Source organism: Scyliorhinus torazame, chromosome 12 (assembly GCF_047496885.1).
Source record: "Scyliorhinus torazame isolate Kashiwa2021f chromosome 12, sScyTor2.1, whole genome shotgun sequence".
Classification (NCBI taxonomy): domain Eukaryota; kingdom Metazoa; phylum Chordata; class Chondrichthyes; order Carcharhiniformes; family Scyliorhinidae; genus Scyliorhinus; species Scyliorhinus torazame.
This window is the reverse complement of record NC_092718.1, coordinates 21170378-21188565: the sequence shown is the minus strand read 5'-3', so window position 1 is coordinate 21188565 and position 18188 is coordinate 21170378.

The window sequence follows — 18188 nt, the reverse complement described above, 5'->3', positions numbered from 1 at the left end:
AGATACATTAACGGCGTTCAAAAGGCATCTTGACAAACACATGGGGCGTCATTCTCCGACCCCCCGCCGGGTCGGAGAATGGCTGCTGGCCGCTGTGAATCCCGCCCCCGCCCCCGTCGAAGTCTCCGGTACCGGAGATTGGGCGGGGGCGGGAATCGGGCCGCGCCGGTTGGTGGACCCCCCGCTGGATTCTCCGGCCCGGATGGGCCGAAGTCCCGCTCAGGAATTGCCTGTCCCGCCGGCGTAAATCAAACCTGGTATTTACCGGCGGGACCAGGCGGCGTGGGCGGGCTCCGGGGTCCTGGGGGGGAGCACGGGGCGATCTGACCCCGGGGGGTGCCCCCACGGTGGCCTGGCCCGCGATCGGGGCCCACCGATCCGCGGGCGGGCCTGTGCCGTGGGGGCACTCTTTCCCTTCCGCCTCCGCTACGGCCTCCACCATGGCGGAGGCGGAAGAGACTCTCCCCACTGCGCATGCGCGGGAAACTGACAGCGGCCGCTGATGCTCCCGCGCATGCGACGCATTTCCGCGCCAGCTGGCGGGGCAACAAACGCCATTTCCGCCAGCTGGCGGGGCGGAAATCCCTCCGGCGTCGGCCTAGCCCCTCAATGTTGGGGCTAGGCCGCCAAAGATGCGGAGCATTCCGCACCTTTGGGCCGGCGCGATGCCCGTCTGATTGGCGCCGTCTTTGGCGCCAGTCGGCGGACATCCCGCCGTTGGGGGAGAATTTCGCCCATGGATAGGATGGGTATAGAGGGATACCACACTAGGAAGTGCTGAGGGTTTTGGCCAAGGGTGGTATCATGACCGGTACAGGCTTGGCGGACCGAAGGGCATGTTCCTGTGCTGTATTGTTCTTTGTTCTTTTGTTCTTGGACAGGTTGGTTGTAGGAACGCAACAATTGCCCCTGGATGAGGGGCAGTACCATTCCTTGACCACTGTTGACGATTGCCCAAGTACGGACATCAGGTAGGAAGAACTGGGCTATCTGTTTGTGGCCCTCCCGTGCACAAATGGACTCCTGACCTCCACTTCAGTCCATTCCCCCTCTCACGATCTACAAGGTTTTGTAAAACCCAAGACTGGCCAAACCACTGTGTTCAGATTCACCCTATCGCTCCTATTTTTCACACCCTCAATTTCACAGCATAAATTTGGGAGCTTCTCAGTAATAATAAGGCAAAAAAGCACTGTATCAAAAAGCAGCATTATATCCTCTGTGTGTCTCCAACTAAGTTTGATAGATGCCTGTGGAGTTGCTTTGTGCTGTAACTATGCAACGCCTGTTCTGTTTCAGGACAAGTTGTTTGAACACTGGCTGCTACGGAGGAGGTCAAGCCTCGCCTACACAGCAAAGTCTGTCTACATCTGTTTAACTACAGTGAGAGTTGATGAAAATCAGGCCACCTGTTCTGCAGCAATAAAGCTGATATTGCATTGGACGGAAAATTCCACCAGCCCTCCTGCCAAATCAACCGCATTTGGGTTCTTCTGCTCATGAGAGAGCATGCTTTCCTATTTTTAGTCTCAGGGCCTCGTATAAGGATTCTTGTCAGCTGAGACTAGTTCTTTCCCAGTACGCCGTCCGGTCCTTCTCTCTATATTGTCTGACCAGATGGTCAAAGGCATAAACTTCCTGCCCTTCAGCCTCTACCCCGAAGATGGGAAAGGGCGGCAATGTCATGGGAATACCGTCACCGCCAAGTTCCCCTCCAAATCGTGTGCTGCCCTAACTTGAGACACATGTCACGCTCCTTCATGGTTGCTGTGTCTGGGTGGCACGGTAGCACGGAGGTTAGCACTGCTGCTTCACAGCGTCAGGGTCCCGGGTTCGATTCCCGGCTTGGGTCCCTGTCTGTGCGGAGTCTGCACGCTCTCCCCGTGTCTGCATGGGTTTCCTCCGGGTGCTCCGGTTTCCTCACTCAAGTCCCGAAAGACGTGCTTGTTAGGTGAATTGGACATTCTGAATTCTCCCTCTGTGTACCCGAACAGGCCCCACAGTGTGACGACTAGGAGATTTTCACAGTAACTTCATTGCAGTGTTAATGTAAGCCTACTTGTGACACTAATAAAGATTATTATTATTAAATAACCCATAGATTCTCTTACCTGAGCCCAACGCAAGCCCCAATTGCCACATGAAATGAATTAAATGACGACTTTGCATTAAGAATTAGACTTAATAATTGGATTCAGTAATCCCTGAAAATCTTTGCTCCTGTACCTGGTCAATTTTCAGCATCAACCCTTATTTAACCCGGTAAAACATTCCAAAGTGCTTCACGGGAGAGTTCTGAAAGCAGTCGCTGCCGTTAAGCCACTCAAGGAGATATTGGGAGCGGTGACCAAAATCCCGCTCAAAAGGGTCAGTTGTCAGGAGTGTTTGAAGGTGGGGAGAGAGGTCAGGAGGGGGAGAATTTTAGGGTGGAAATTCCAGAGTTTACACCCGAGGCAGCTGATGGGACGGTCATCAATGGGGATGCGCGGGGTTCCCACATGAAGGGAGCACAGGGATCTGAAGTAAAACATAAAGGTGAGCATGACACCATACACAGCATACATTCTTCCTGGGCTCACTTACTCTCTGCTAAGTTATAAGGTCAACTCTGAGTTACCATTTGAATATCTATACTTTGTCCAGGTGATTATACTCTTCACATCGACACTCAAGCATAGTCTCTATTGTCTTGGAGTGCCAAAGTGTTGAAATAGAATAGAATTCTATTTGTACTTGTCTCTACAGTCTCAGGTGATAAGGCAATATAGTTGCCAGATTGACAGTCCTTTGTGCTATGATACATGCAAACACCCTCCAGTGAAAGCATGTTCGCGTAGACATTCTTCCAAAGGTTGAGTTCCCCTTCACCTGTGCAAACAGAAACAATATTTTGTAAAAGGATGAGAACTTGAAACCAACGAGTGATGTTGTCTTTCAACTCCTTGAAAGTGAGTTCAATGCTCATCTGAGTTCATGAACTGCTGCTTAACAGCTTTTTGAAATTCACGGCCCAGTATGGGGGCAGGGAAGAAAGCTGACTGTCAAACATGTCTGTTTGTTCAGCTTTCTCTCCTCCTCTGCCGAAATGACTGGCTCCGGGAGGCTGGAGTAGCCGGCCAGCTGCTACTGATCCTGTTGGCCATTCTACATGGGTGGGCCTGGCCAGAGCTTTGTCGAGAGCTGAGGGCCCAGCACAGCCGAGTACACCTGACCATCGCGTACGTCCGCGGCCAGCAGTTAGCCCTCAGTAACCATAAGACCATAATATGTAGGAACAGAAATATTCCATTCAGTCCTGCCTGCCTGCACCACCATTCAATGAGACCATGGGGGCAATCCCCCCCCCCCGGGCATGAACAGACCCGCGTGTTTAAATGAATCTTTAAACTCATTTAGATATTCCCAGCCCGTTCGAGGCTGGAGACTCCCGGCTTCCGGGATTTGCTGGCCCCTGCTGGCGCAGTGTGAGGCCGGCGCAAATCACGGTTCCCCCAAAACGGAATACAGACGCGATGACGGCGCCGGGGAGCTCAGAGGTCGTTGGAGCCCTTGGCTGGTCAGGGACAGCCCGGGTGCCCGGTTGGTGCTGCCAGGGTGCCAGGGATAGTGCCAGGGTGTCAAAGTAAACTGTCAAAGGCAGGGCCTGAGTAGGGCCAAGTCCATGAAAGAGGGGTTGAAGGGGGGCATGGAAGTGGTGCATGAGGGGGGTATGAAGAAAAGCGGTTGCTGAAGGGGGGGGTGCATGAAGTGGGGAGACTGAAGCAGGCACATGGAGGGGGCTAGCCTGCAAGGGGGGGGGTGAAAACAAGGGAGCGGGGAGGGCTTTAAGGTGGGGGCCCCCAGCGACACCATAGAGGGGTATGCTCACTCGGGGGAGTGTGTTGCCCCAATGTTGACGAGGATGGAGGGGGGATGAAGCCGGGTCACCCTCATGCCTGGATGGTGTGTCTGTGTGTGTGGGAGGGGGGGGGGGGGGGGGGGGTGAATCTAGCAAAGCGGACATTTAGTGATGGGTGGTAGGTTGCCCCTCTGGGGTTCAGGATTCAGGGTATTGCCCACGTCCGTGGGGGTCGCAAAGTCTGTGGATGGGGGGTGGGATCTTCCACTTGCTCTGGGCACCCTTTAACAAGGGCGCCCCGGGGACTTCCGTTGGGGACACGTTGGTGAAGTTCGCACGTTAGGTGGCTCCTGCTAGAGTCTCTGGTTTTTGGACTTTTCTGCCAGTTCACAGGGATAGTTTTTGGTTGGGCTGGTGTGGGAAGTTATTCGGAGGTTGGGGAATGTCTAAGTCCCAGAAGAAAGGTCCTGGAAAGAAGGGGCGAGCGAAAGTCCGCCGGTGAGTGTTGCTGTGAGTCCTGCAGGAAGAAAGATGGCGGGGGCTGGGTCATTGGGTGGGGCCGCTCCCCTCACGGTTGAAACTCTGACCGAGGTGATGTTGATGGAGTTTGAAAGACTGTTTGCCAAACATTTGGAGGTGCTTTGGAGGGAGATGATGGTTTTGGTTAAAGAGTGTGAGGAGGAGCGATTGCACCGGTAAAGGCGGCAGTGGTGAAGACTTCGGTCGAGGTGCGGAAGCAAAGAGAGAAGTTGAAGGGGGTGGAGGAGGCACTGTCGCTGCACAGTGACCCATTCACCTTGATGGGTGAGGAGCTGTGGAGGGTGGCGGAGGTCAACAAAGGGCTCAGAGCCCAAGCGGGGGGCCTGGAGAACAGGTCGAGGAGACCCAATTTCAGGATCATGGGTCTGCCCGAGGCGTCGAGGGCCCTAGGCCATACGAGTATTTTGCAAAGATGTTTGTTGAGTTGATGGGGAAGAACCCACCAGCTGTGAGTTGAACAGGGCACATCGGTCACTTAGGCCGAAGCTACAGAGGCGAGATGTGAAGTGGGAAGGCGTTGGTATACGCATCTACTAAGATCTGACAGCGGAGTTGGCGAGAAGGCGGGTGGAGTTTGGATGGGTGAAGGTGGCACTGTACAGCTGCGGAGTGGGTTTCAGAGTGGTCCACCCAGCAATACTGAGAGTGACTCACAATTCGAGGCAGCAGAAGCGTTCGATTCCGGCTTGGGTCACTGTCTGTGCGGAGTCTGCACATCCTCCCCGTGTGTGCATGGGTTTCCTCCGGGTGCTCCGGTTTCCTCCCACAGTCCAAAGATGTGCGGGTTAGGTGGATTGGCCATGATAAATTGCCCTTAGTGTCCAAAATTGCCCTTAGTGTTGGGTGGGGTTACTGGGTTATGGGGATAGGATGGCGGTGTTGACCTTGGGTAGGGTGCTCTTTCCAAGAGCCGGTGCAGACCCGATGGGCCGAATGGCCTCCTTCTGCACTGTAAATTCTATGAAAAAAAAAAAAATTCTATGGCTGAAGGACTGGGACTGAGGTGAGAGTTGGGATTAGGACTTGAGTGCTGCCACCCCCCCCCCCCCCCCCCGCCCCGGTGCCTCTGGCAAGGGGTCACCATGCTGGCAAATGAACATTGGCTACTGGACGGGTGTGTGGTGGGGGGAGGGGCCGCGGTCGCTGGAGCATGGTCGAGCTGATTTCAATGGACCCGGAAGGTGTGAATGGTGGGGGGAGGGCATCCATACTGGGTGAGGTGTTTGCACGATGAAGTGGATGAGGGGAGATTCTGCATGTGGGGGGGTCGACGGTACTGAAAGGATGGGGCGGGTCCGACCGGGTGGGCGGGGCCTGATATAATGGTGATGGTGGATGGTGGGGGGGGCGGGCGGTTGAGAGACCCCCTGTCAGACTGGTGATATGAGGGGCTTAGGGGAACCGGGCAAAAGTATTTGCACATTTGAAGAGTCTAAAAGCCGATGTGGTGATGCAGGCGGCCCATCTGAGGGGGAAGAACCAGATTGAGGCCTAGGAAGGAATGGGTGAGTCAGGTATTTCACTCAGGGTTGAATAGTAGGGTTCGGGGGGAGGGAGGTGGGCGGGGGGGGGGGGTGGCGGGGGGGGACGATTTTGGTGGGTAAGCGGGTAAGGTTCCGGATGGAGAAGGTGGTGTCGGAACAGGGTTGCAGGTATGCGATGGTTACAGGTGCGTTGGAGGGGAGGTTAGTGGCGATGGTAAGCACATATGCCCCCAAATGGGATGATGCGGGGTTCATGAAGAGAACACTGGCTGCCGTTCCGGATCTGGGGGGGGGTGGGGGGGGGGGGGGGGGGGGAACGTGGCATCGCCCAGACGCTGGCCAATGTGGCACAGAGAGGAAGGTGGCCCAATCCCAGAGGGAGGTGGCCCAGTCACTGGCTGATGTGGAACAGACCCAGAATGTTGTGGCACAGTCACAGACAGAGATGGTCCACTCGTTGTGCTCCATGGCCGCGAGCATGCAGACCCTGATTGAGACCAGAACGGGCCTCCAGGACTGGCAGCACCTGTTGGCGGGGTAACCTCAGGGGTTAGCTCCGCTCAAACCCCGTCCCATAGAGTATTCAGGGGGCCATCGGGCACCCCGAGGTAGGAGGAGGAGATGGGGCCCATGCCGGTGACTCCCCCGTCTATCCCTGGTGCATCTGGTGGGCAGTGGGATGAACAGGGCGGCACCATGCCACCTGGGACACCCGAGCAACATCTGGGCCCACCCAGGCCCAGTCGCCCCAGAAGACTCCCGCCAAAGGGGAGGCAGGTCGCAGGGTGGGAAACACAGCAGGCCGCCTCCACTCTACAACAGTGCTGGATTTCCACTTAGAACCAGCTTTAGGGCTCGTGAGGCCAGAAAGGTGGGCACCAGCTAAGTTGGCACCGGCTAGCCACAGAGGCGGCTTGGGGGGTGGGGAAATGGACAGACGTTGGTGGGTGGGCTTGGCTCAGGGACCACAGCTCAGACAGTGCTCACCGTTCCTGTGTTCCCCCCCCCCCTCTGTCTCCACCCCTCTCCCCCCCATCTTCCACGCATCTTCCTCCCTCCCCTCATCTCCCCCCTCCCCCCTATCTCCACCCCCCATCTCCATCCGCCAACTCCTCCCCCCCCCCCCCACCGAACCGTCACCACCTGCGCCACTCCAGGGATTTGATAGGACCGTGTGACGAAATGGCCAGCTCGTATGCAGAGATCATCCAGGTGGAAAGTGCTACCGCGGGCAGGAATCTGACATTGTCATAGGATGTGGTGCATCAGAGCTCATCGCAGAACGGGTTGTCATCATCTCCATCCCATGGACCAGACCCGCTGTCACTGTCAACCCAGCTCGTAGTGCGGGAGGTATGTATCACGGAGGGGGTTGCAAAGGGGGTGGCCGGTGGGGGGGGGGGGGGGTGGCGGGCTGGGGTTGGGGAGGAGGGGTTGCAGTGTGTGGTAGTCGGTATTAGGGGTATTACGGTACCCAGGTTGATGCTGTAAGACCATTGGTGTGGGAGGTACCTGAGACAGGAAGATCATTGGTGAAGCCTGCCTGCTGGTTCCGCCCAGTAAGGCGGAGTATAAGAGTCTGTGTCTCCCTAGCAGCTGCATTCTGTACCTGTGCTGCTGGGGGAAACATCTAGTCCAATAAAGCCTTCAATTGTCATCCAATCTCGCTTCTGGAGTTATTGATCGAGCATCAATTTATTGGACTAGATTTTAAAGAATGGAGCTCCGAATCAAGCCGGAGTGTCTGCAACACAGCCCCCACGCGGCAAACTCAGCGGCAACCTTCAAACACTGGCTGGCGTGCTTCAAAGGGTACCTCGGGACGGCCAAAACTGCACCTACGGAGGACCAGAAACTGCAAGTTCTCCACTCGAGGGTGAGCCCAGAGGTCTACACCCTCATCGAGGATGCAGACGATTTCGAGGCCGCAATGACCCTGCTGAAAAGACACTATATTCGCCCAGTAAACCAGGTCTACACCCGACATCTGCTAGCGGCGAGGTGACAAATCCCTGGGGAATTGCTGGAGGAATTCTACCCTGCGCTCCTGGTGTTAGGTAGGAACTGTGACTGCCCACAAGTTTCAGCCAGCGACCACACAGAACCTTTGATCCGGGGCGCATTCGTTGCAGGTATGCTGTTCTCCCAAATCCGCCAGCGTCTGCTAGAAAAAGAGACACTAGGCCTCAAGGAGGCACGGGCCCTTGCTAGCTCTCTGGATGTGGCCTCCCGAAACGCCTGCGCGTACGTCCCCGACCGCGCGACAGCCCCTTGGACAGCGTGGAACCCCCCCCGCGGCCGACTCCGATGCATCCCCCATCCCCCCACAAGCTTGTGCTGCACGACTACCAGGCAGCCCCGAGGGGCCCCCCTGCTATTTTTGCGGACAAGCCAAGCACCCTCGGCAGCGCTGCCCGGCCCACTCCTCCACCTGCAAAGGGTGCGGCAAAAAGGGCCATTTCGTGGCAGTATGCCAGGCACGGGCGGTCACCGGGGTCTCCGGGGGCGAACCGGGTCCGCCACCCCAACTCTCTCCACGAGTCACGTGCGGGCCCCGGGCGCCGCCATCTTATTCCCCAGGGACCACGTGCGACGGCTCGGTGCCGCCATCTTGCACCCCCCCAGCCATGTGCGACCACAGGGTGCAGTCATCTTGGCTGAAGTCTCAGGACCTCGATTCGGATGACCACACACCGCCCGAGGAAAACCTCCAACTTTTGCCACGACATGCCTCGGTGGACCAGTCTCGGCCCCGAAAGCTCTCGACCGCAACGACGACCGTGCTCATCAATGGGCACAAAACATCCTGCCTGATGAACTCCGGGAGCACAGAGAGCTTCATACACCCCAACACAGTAAGGGGCTGTTCTCTTCCCATCCACCCAGTTAACCAAAACATCTCCCTGGCCTCCGGGTCTCACTCTGTAGAGGTCAAGGGGTTCTGCGTAGCGAACCTCACGGTCCAGGAAAGGGAATTTAAAATTTCCACCTCTCCATCCTACCTCACCTCTGCGCTGCCACGCTCCTAGGGTTAGACTTCCAATGTAACCTCCAGAGTTTAACTTTTAAATTCGCCGGCCCTATACCCCCCCTCACTGTCTGCAGCCTCGCGACCCTCAAGGTCGATCCGCCTTCCCTTTTTGCGAACCTCACCCCGGATTGCAAACCCGTCGCCACCAGGAGCAGATGGTACAGTGCCCTGGACCGGACATTCATCAGGTCGGAAGTCCAGCGGTTACTGAAGGAAGGTATTATTGAGGCTAGCAACAGTCCCTGGAGAGCTCAAGTCGTGGTTGTAAAGACCAGGGGGAAGCATAGGATGGTCATCGATTATAGCCAGACCATCAACAGGTATACGCAACTCGACGGCGTACCCCCTCCCCCGCATATCTGATTTGGTCAATCATCTTGCACAATACAAGGTCTTTTCCACGGTGGATCTGAAATCCGCCTACCACCAGCTCCCCATCCGCCCTAGCAACCGCAGATACACTACATTCGAAGCAGATGGGCGATTCTACCACTCCCTAAGGGTTCCCTTCGGTGTCACAAATGGAGTCTCGGTCTTCCAACGGGAGATGGACCGAATGGTTGACCAATACGGTTTGCGGGCCACGTTTCCGTACCTCGAAAATGTCACCATCTGCGGCCACGACCAGCAGGACCACGACACCAACCTCCAAAAATTCCTCCATACTGCAAAAATCCTTACTCTAACCTACAACAAGGACAAATGCGTGTTCAGCACTGACCGTCTAGCCATCCTCGGCTACGTAGTGCATGATGCAGTTATAGGCCCAGATCCCGAACGCATGCGCCCCCTCATGGAGTTTCCCCTCCCCCACTGCTCCAAGGCCCTGAAACGCTGCCTGGGACTTTTTTCATATTATGCCCAGTGGGTCCCCAACTATGCGTACAAGGCCCGCCCACTAATCCAATCCACGGTCTTTCCCGTCGGCAGAGGCCCGCCAGGCCTTCAGCTGCATCAAAGCAGACATTGCAAAGGCCACAATGCACGCAATTGATGAATCCCTTCCCTTCCAGGTCGAGAGCGACGCCTCCGACGTAGCTCTGGCGGCCACCCTCAACCAAGCGGGCAGACCCGTGGCCTTCTTCTCACGTACCCTGCACGCTTTAGAAATCCGCCATTCCTCCGTTGAAAAGGAGGCCCAGGCCATAGTAGAAGCTGTGCGGCACTGGAGGCATTACCTGGCTGGCAGATGATTCACTCTCCTCACAGACCAATGGTCGTTTGCTTTCAAGTTCGATAATGCGCAGCGGGGCAAGATAAAGAACGATAAGATCTTACAGTGGAGGATCGAGCTCCCCACCTGCAACTATGAGATCTTGTATCGTCCCAGGAAGCTAACCGAGCCTCCTGATGCCCTATCCCGCGGCACATGTACCAACGCACAAGTGGACCGACTCCGGGCCCTCCACGAGGACCTCTGCCACCTGTGGGTCACTCGATTCTTCCATTTCATCAAGACCCGCAACCTGCCCTACTCCATTGAGGAGGTCAGGACCTCCACCAGGAACTGCCAAATCTGCGCGGAGTGCAGGCCAGAGAAAGCGCACCTGATAAAGGCTTCCCGTCCCTTTGAATGCCTCAGTATGGACTTCAAAGGGCCCCTGCCTTCCACCGACTGCAACACGTACTTCCTGAACGTGATTGACGAGTACTCCCGGTTCCCATTCGCCATCCCCTGCCCCGACATGACCGCAGCCACCGTCATAAAAGCCCTCCAAAATATCTTTGCACTGTTCGGTTTCCCCGCCTGCATACACAGCGCTAGGTGGTCCTCCTTTCTGAGCGTCGAACTGCGTCAATTCCTGCTCAGCAAGGGCATCGCCTCGAGCAGGACGACCAGTTACAACCCGCGGGGAAACGGACAGGTAGAGAGGGAGAACGGAACGGTCTGGAAGACCATCCTACTGGCCCTACGGTCCAGGAATCTCCCAGTCTCCCGCTGGCAGGAGGTCCTCCCGGATGCCCTCCACTCCATCCGATCACTGCTGTGTACCACGACCAACCAAACACCTCACGAACGTCTCCTTGTCTTCCCTAGGAAGTCCTCCTCCGGGACCTCGCTCTCAACCTGGCTGGCAGCTCCTGGACCCATCCTGCTCCGCAAACACGTGCGGGCACACAAATTGGACCCATTGGTCGAGAGGGTTCACCTCCTTCACACTAACCCTCAATACGCCTACGTGGCGTACCCCGACGGCCGACAGGATACAGTCTCCGTACGGGACCTGGCAGCTGCCCCCTTCCCAGGTGGATCGGTCCTTCCACTGGTCCCATCTAGGAGTGATGAAGCTGCCAAAGAAGCCAAAGCCACGCTCCCGGAGCCACGGATGCCCGAGCCGGCGCCTGCATCACTGCCGAAACTGCGACGACTGCAGAGGACGACCAGGGCCCCTGACCGACTAATTGCTTCCTTTTGAATGTAAATAAATACTGTAAATAGTTGCGACATGTGACGAGGCAAAACACTGTACTAATGTATACCGGGTGCCACCATAACCTCAACCTCTACCACTGTATAACACGAGACCACCACACCCGCCGGACTCTTTTTTTTTAACAGGAGGTGAATGTGGTAGTCGGTATTAGGGGTATTATGGTACCCAGGTTGATGCTGTAAGACCATTGGTGTGGGAGGTACCTGAGACAGGAAGATCATTGGTGAAGCCTGCCTGCTGGTTCCGCCCAGTAAGGCGGTGTATAAGAGTCTGTGTCTCCCTAGCAGCTGCAATCTGTACCTGCGCTGCTGGGGGAAACATCTAGTCCAATAAAACCTTCAATTGTCATCCAATCTCGCTTCTGGAGTTATTGATCGAGCATCACAGTGTCCATGCCTCTGGCCAGTAACCCCCCTAGTCAGTGAACCTGGAGATGATCAGAGTGTCCGTGCGCGTTGGCCCTTGTGCATACGTCGTGCGGCCTCCCGTGCATACCTGGGCCCCATGTCCTGTCCATCCTCACTCTCCTCCGCATCCTCCTTGCCGGATGATAAGTGTCGGTCATCCTCCTGCTCCAGCACTTCGTTCATCTACTGCGTGCTGTTGTGGAGGTCACGGCAGGTTGACATGATGCGGGCGACCTTCCCAGCGTCATACTGAAGGGCCCCTCCAGAGATGTCCAGGCACCTGAAGCGCCTCTTTAGGATGCCAAAGCACCGCTCGATCACACTCGCTGAACGGGCGTTGTTGTAGCGGGTCTCTGTGTCAGTCTGTGTCTCTGGATAAGCGTCATCAGCTACAACTGCAGCGGATAACCCCTGTCACCCAGGAGTCAAACCCCCCCCAGCCGGGGGTGCGAAGAGTCAGGAGCCGTCGAGTGTGCCAGGACGAAGGCGCGTGCACACTGCCCCTGTATTGGGCACAGACGTGTATGATGCACATGTAATGGTCACACACCAGCTGCACGTTCATCGAGTGAAACTCCTTTTGGTTTGTGTAGAGCGGCCTGTCAGCTGCAGGTGCTCATAGGGCAACATGCATTCTGTCAATCACCCCTGGGTCCTGGGTATCCTGGTGATGGTGGCGAACCTCGCTGCCCGGGCATCCTGGTGATGGTGGCGAACCTCGCTGCCCGGGCATCCTGGTGATGGTGGCGAACCTCGCTGCCCGGACATCCTGGTGATGGTGGCGAACCTCGCTGCCCGGGCATCCTGGTGATGGTGGCGAACCTCGCTGCCCGGGCATCCTGGTGATGGTGGCGAACCTCGCTGCCCGGGCATCCTGGTGATGGTGGCGAACCTCGCTGCCCGGGCATCCTGGTGATGGTGGCGAACCTCGCTGCCCGAGCATCCTGGTGATGGTGGCGAACCTCGCTGCCCGAGCATCCTGGTGATGGTGGCGAACCTCGCTGCCCGGGCATCCTGGTGGTCTCGGTCCACAATTAAATGAATGTATTGATCCGCCTGGGCATGTAGTGCCTCCGTGCTGGCGCTGATGCACCTGTGCTCCGAGGTCTGTGACATCCCATTCGGCGCCTGGAAGGACCCCATGTTGTCGATGTTCAGGGCGACCATCACCTTGACGGTCACCGGGAGCAGGTGTCCTCCACCACTCCACTGCAGTTCCAGGTGTGCCATGATCTGGCAGATGTGTCGCACTTGTCCACCTGCTCAGCCGGAGCCTTTGACGGCAAGCCCGGTCTGGCGGGTCTTCAAATAACAGGCGCTGCTGGTACATATGAGGCCTCATGGGGTGCCTCCTTGGAATTTCTTCCTCCTTGGCCTGTCAGGCGGTCATTACTCCATTCTTAGCGGCTGCCTCCTGTTCCTCTGGGGCGGGCTCCACTTCTGCAGCTTCCTCCTCCTCGAGCAGCTCCAGCTCGCACAGCCGCAGGGCAACCCCCAGGGCTGCGGCGACCAGCAGGAAGGTCACCATTACTGGTTGTATTCCAATATCCATTATCTGCTAGAGGTGACAGGCCGACATGTTAACATGGTGTGTACCCTCATGCCCAACCAGATCCACCGGGCTACAGGGTGGGCCCGAGTGGCACTGTGGTCTCTGCCCCCGCATTTCCCCTGGACACCGCCCCAGTCCCATGGGGGGTCACCCCGGTACCTTGCTCCCCCACCTCCCCCATCAACCCCCACCCCCAACCAACCCAGCCAGTGTCAGGACCGGCAGCCCTCGGTCGCGCCTCTCCGTGTCCTACCACCTCTCTCTTTCTCATCAGTCATGGCGCCTGCTTCTCGATTTTTAAAAGCGCATGTGAACCTCGCCATCGGGAATCCCCCCCCCCCCCCCCCCCCCCCCCCCAGTGGAGGCGGAGAATCGCGAAGGCCCCGGAGATTATCCGGTCAGGCCCGCTAATGATATGCCAACGGTGTTTACTGTAGAACGGAGTGGACGCATTGACGCGTCGAGGCACCAGAGAATTGCGATTTGGCATGAACCTGGCGCCCGCCACGATTTTGCCGTCAAAACCGATTCTCTGCCAAATCACCTTTAACGATTTTGGCGTTGGCCCAACGGAGAATCCCGCCCAATGGGTTTGCTTCAGAGATTTGGGACGCTTAACTGTGGGTATCTGTGGGTGCAGGTGGCCGGGGACTGGGCAGGGCTTCGGTGGGGCCTATTGAGGTGGGACAATCTCCCTCTGTCGTTGGCGGCCGGGTACAGACAGTAATGACGATTATATACCGTGATTCCTGTTTTTGTTTCAGTGCCTGCCGATCTTTTTGCCCAAGACATTTTTCAGGGGTGTGGACAGGCTGATCTCCCCGTTTGCCTGGACGGGGAAGGTGGCCAGGATTAGGAAGGTGATAGTGCTGAGGAGACGGCAGTCAGGGGAGGTTAAGACCTCCCAAATTTGATCTATTGCTATTGGGCGGCGAATGCAGAGAAGGTTCAGGGATGGAATAGGGAGGAGGGGGCTTTGTGGGTGAGGATGGAGGTGGGCTCATATCGGGGGTCGGGGTTGTGGGCACCGCTCCCGATGGCCCCAGGGAAGTACTCAGTGAGTCCAGTGGTGGTGGCCACGCCGAAGATTTGGAGGCAGATTACACAGCATTTTAAGTTGAGAGGGGGATCGGGTGAGTTGCCGATTAGGGGGAATCATGGGGAGCCGGGGAGGATGGATGTATGGTTCCGGGGATGGGAAAAGAAGGGGATTAAGGAGAGGAAGGTCTGTTTCCGTTTCTGGGAGGGAAATTTGCGAGCTTGGAAGAGCTGAATGAGATGTTTAGGCTGGCACAGACGAAGGTTTCAGGTATATGCAGGTGTGAGACTTTGCGAGGAGGATGGGTGGTCTGTGGAGGGGGTTAAGGCGAAATGGGAGGAAGAGTTGGGGGTGGTGCTGGAGGAGGGGCTGTGGTGTGAGGTGCTGCGGCGGGTAAAGGCCTAGACTTTGTATGCGAGGCTGGGGCTGATACAGCTGAAGATGATGTACGACGCCGGCTGTTTGAGGGGGTGGAGGATGTCTGTCAGCAATGTGGGAGGGGCCCTGTAAACCATATACATATGTTTTGGGCCTGCCCGAAGTGGGTAAGGTTTTGCAGGACGGTTTTCAGCACCATTTCAGGGGTACTGCATGTGGACGTGGAGCCCGGACCCGACATATTCGGGGTGTCAGCCCGGCCAGAGCTGCAGGCGGGAGCAAGGATGTCTTATCCTTCGCCTCGCCGATTGCTCACAGGTGGGGGTCTTGTTGGGGTGGAGGTCAGCTCCTCCACCCTGTGCCTCGGTGTGGCGGGGGACCTGCTGGAGATTTTGGCCCTGCAAAAAAATGAAATTTTCTGTAAGGGGGACGAGTGATGAGTTCTACGCTAGTTGGAATTTGTTCATTTTGCATTTTGGAGAGTTGGTTACCGTGGACTGCTGAAGGAGGGGTAGGGGGGAGGAGGGGGGAAAGGGGTAGGGGGCTGGGGGTCTTAAAGTGTTTGGGGATTTTTGTGTTTGTTGTAAATTGTAAAAATGTTGAAAATTTGGAATAAAAATACTTTTTTTAAAATCTCTGAAGGCTGGTCTTGCTGGTCCCTTCAGGGCGGTTCTCCAATAATGGGCCATGTCCGCAAGGCCCGGGAAAAAACACATGCAAATCATCTGGACTTACCTGGAGAAAGAAGGGCAGCACGGTAGCATTGTGGATAGCACAATTGCTTCACAGCTCCAGGGTGCCAGGTTCGATTCCGGCTTGCGTTACTGTCTGTGCGGAGTCTGCACATCCTCCCCGTGTGTGCGTGGGTTTCCTCCGGGTGCTCCGGTTTCCTCCCACAGTCCAAAGATGTGCAGGTTAGGTGGAGTGGCCGTGCTAAATTGCCCCTTAGTGTCCAAAATTGCCCTTAGTGTTGGGTGGGGTTACTGGGTTATGGGGATAGGGTGGAGGTGTTGACCTTGGGTAGGGTGCTCTTTCCAAGAGCCGGTGCAGACTCGATGGGCCGAATGGCCTCCTTCTGCACTGTAAATTCTATGTTAAAAAAGTCCAGGGTGATTCTCCGATTTTCAGGGGGCTAGCAGGGTCCTGGAGTAGTCCTCGCAGCTCCGACTGCCGATACGGGGCTCTGCACTTCCGGTCGGGGATCCGCGCATGCGCACGGCGGTGGCCTTAGTCGACTGCCCCGCGCGACATGGCCGACCCACACCGCGGACCGGCATCAATAACACCCCACCCCAGATCGCGCTCGCCTGTGGATCGGTGGCCCCCGATCAGAACCCTGGCCGTCCTAGAGGCCCCCCAGCCCCCCGGCGAAGGATCAATTCAGTGAGAAACCCCCACGTTTCATAAAAATGACTGTGTGTGTGAATTACGATGGGAATCATGCCAGAACAGCCAATGGAAATCGTTTCCGTTCGAAATGAAACTCTCCGGCCATTGGGATATTCTGTTCCTTTACACAGAGGGTAGTGGATGCCTGAAATTCACTGCCGGAGGAGGTGGTGGAAGCAGGGACAATAGTGACATTTAAGGGGCATCTTGACAAATACATGAATAGGATGGGAATAGAGGGATACCGACCCAGGAAGTGTACAAGATTTTAGTTTAGACGGGCAGCATGGTCGGCACGGGCTTGGAGGGTCAAGAACAAACAAAGAACAAAGAAATGTACAGCATAGGAACAGGCCCTTAGGCCCTCCAAGCCCGTGCCGACCATGCTGCCCGACTAAACTACAATCTTCTACATTTCCTGGGTCTGTATCCCTCTATTCCCATCCTATTCATGTATTTGTCAAGATGCCCCTTAACTGTCACTATCGTCCGTACTTCCACCAACTCCTCCGGTAGCGAGTTCCAGGCACCCACTACCCTCGGTGTAAAAAACTTGCCTCGTACATCTACTCTAAACCTTGCCCCTCTCACCGTAAACCTATGCCCCCTAGTAATTGACACCTCTACCCTGGGGAAAAGCCTCTGACTATCCACTCTGTCTCTGCCCCTCATTATTTGTAGACCTCTATCAGGTCGTCCCTCAACCTCCGTCGTTCCAGTGAGAACAAACCGAGTTTATTCAACCGCTCCTCATAGCTAATGCCCTCCATACCAGGCAACATTCTGGTAAATCTCTTCTGCAGCCTCTCTAAAGCCTCCACATCCTTCTGGTAGTGTGGCGACCAGAATTGAACACTATACTCCAAGTGTGGCCTAACTAAGGTTCTATACAGCTGCAACATGACTTGCCAATTCTTATACTCAATGCCCTGGCCAATGAAGGCAAGCATGCCGTATGCCTTCTTGACTAAAAGTAGGGCCTGTTCCTGTGCTGTACTTTTCTTTGTTCTTTGTTCTTTGTTCCCACTGGCAGTGCAACCCCGCCTTCGGGAACGCCCAAGGGTATCCCAGCAGAGTGGTGAAATCCCATTGACAAGCCGGGGGTAGTAGATAATTCTATCGCCAGCGAACGAGGCACGCTACCGAGGAACATTTGGCTGGGGGTCCAGAAAATCCAGTCCAAAGATGTGCAGGTTTGGTGGATTGGCCATGATAAATTGCCCTTAATGTCCAAAATTGCCCGTAGTATTGGGTGGGGTTACTGGGTTACGGGGATAGGGTGGAAGTGTTGACCTTGGGTAGGGTGCTCTTTCCAAGAGCCGATGCAGACTCAATGGGCCGAATGGCCTCCTTCTGCACTGTAAATTCTATGATAAGCCCTTTGTCACTCTTTGGGTGAATTGCCCCCCATGACTGATCTGCTATGATAATCCTCAGCTCCACTTACATAGACATAGAATTTACAGTGCAGAGGGTGGACATTCGGCCCATCGAGTCTGCACCGGCTCTTGGAAAGAGCACCCTACCCAAGATCAACACCTCCACCCGATCCCCATAACCCAGTAACCCCACCCAACACCAAGGGTAATTTTGGACACTAAGGGCAATTTATCGTGGCCAATCCACCTAACCTGCACATCTTTGGACTGTGGGAGGAAACCGGAGCACCCGGAGGAAACCCACGCACACACAGGGAGGATGTGCAGACTCCTCACAGACAGAGACTCAAGCCGGAATCGAACCTGGGACCCTGGAGCTGTGAAGAAATTGTGCTACCCACAATGCTACCGTGCTTACCCGTCTTATCCCCATAACCCTTGATTCCTTTACTGATAAGGCACAGAAATCCTGGATTCCCCACCACATCTGGAACTCCGCTACTGGTGGTGGGCAGTCGATAATCCAGCTATGGGAAGAAATCCAGATCGGACTCGAATGCCACTCCCATTCCAATGCTTCCGCCCTCTGGCATCGGGATCAAGGTTTGCGCCCCTAACAAGGGGAAGGATGCAAATGGGTCTCTATATTCACCAGGCCCTCGTGATTCTCGAGTCCACGTGGATGGGAATTGGTGCAGGTCTTGACAAGTGTGTAA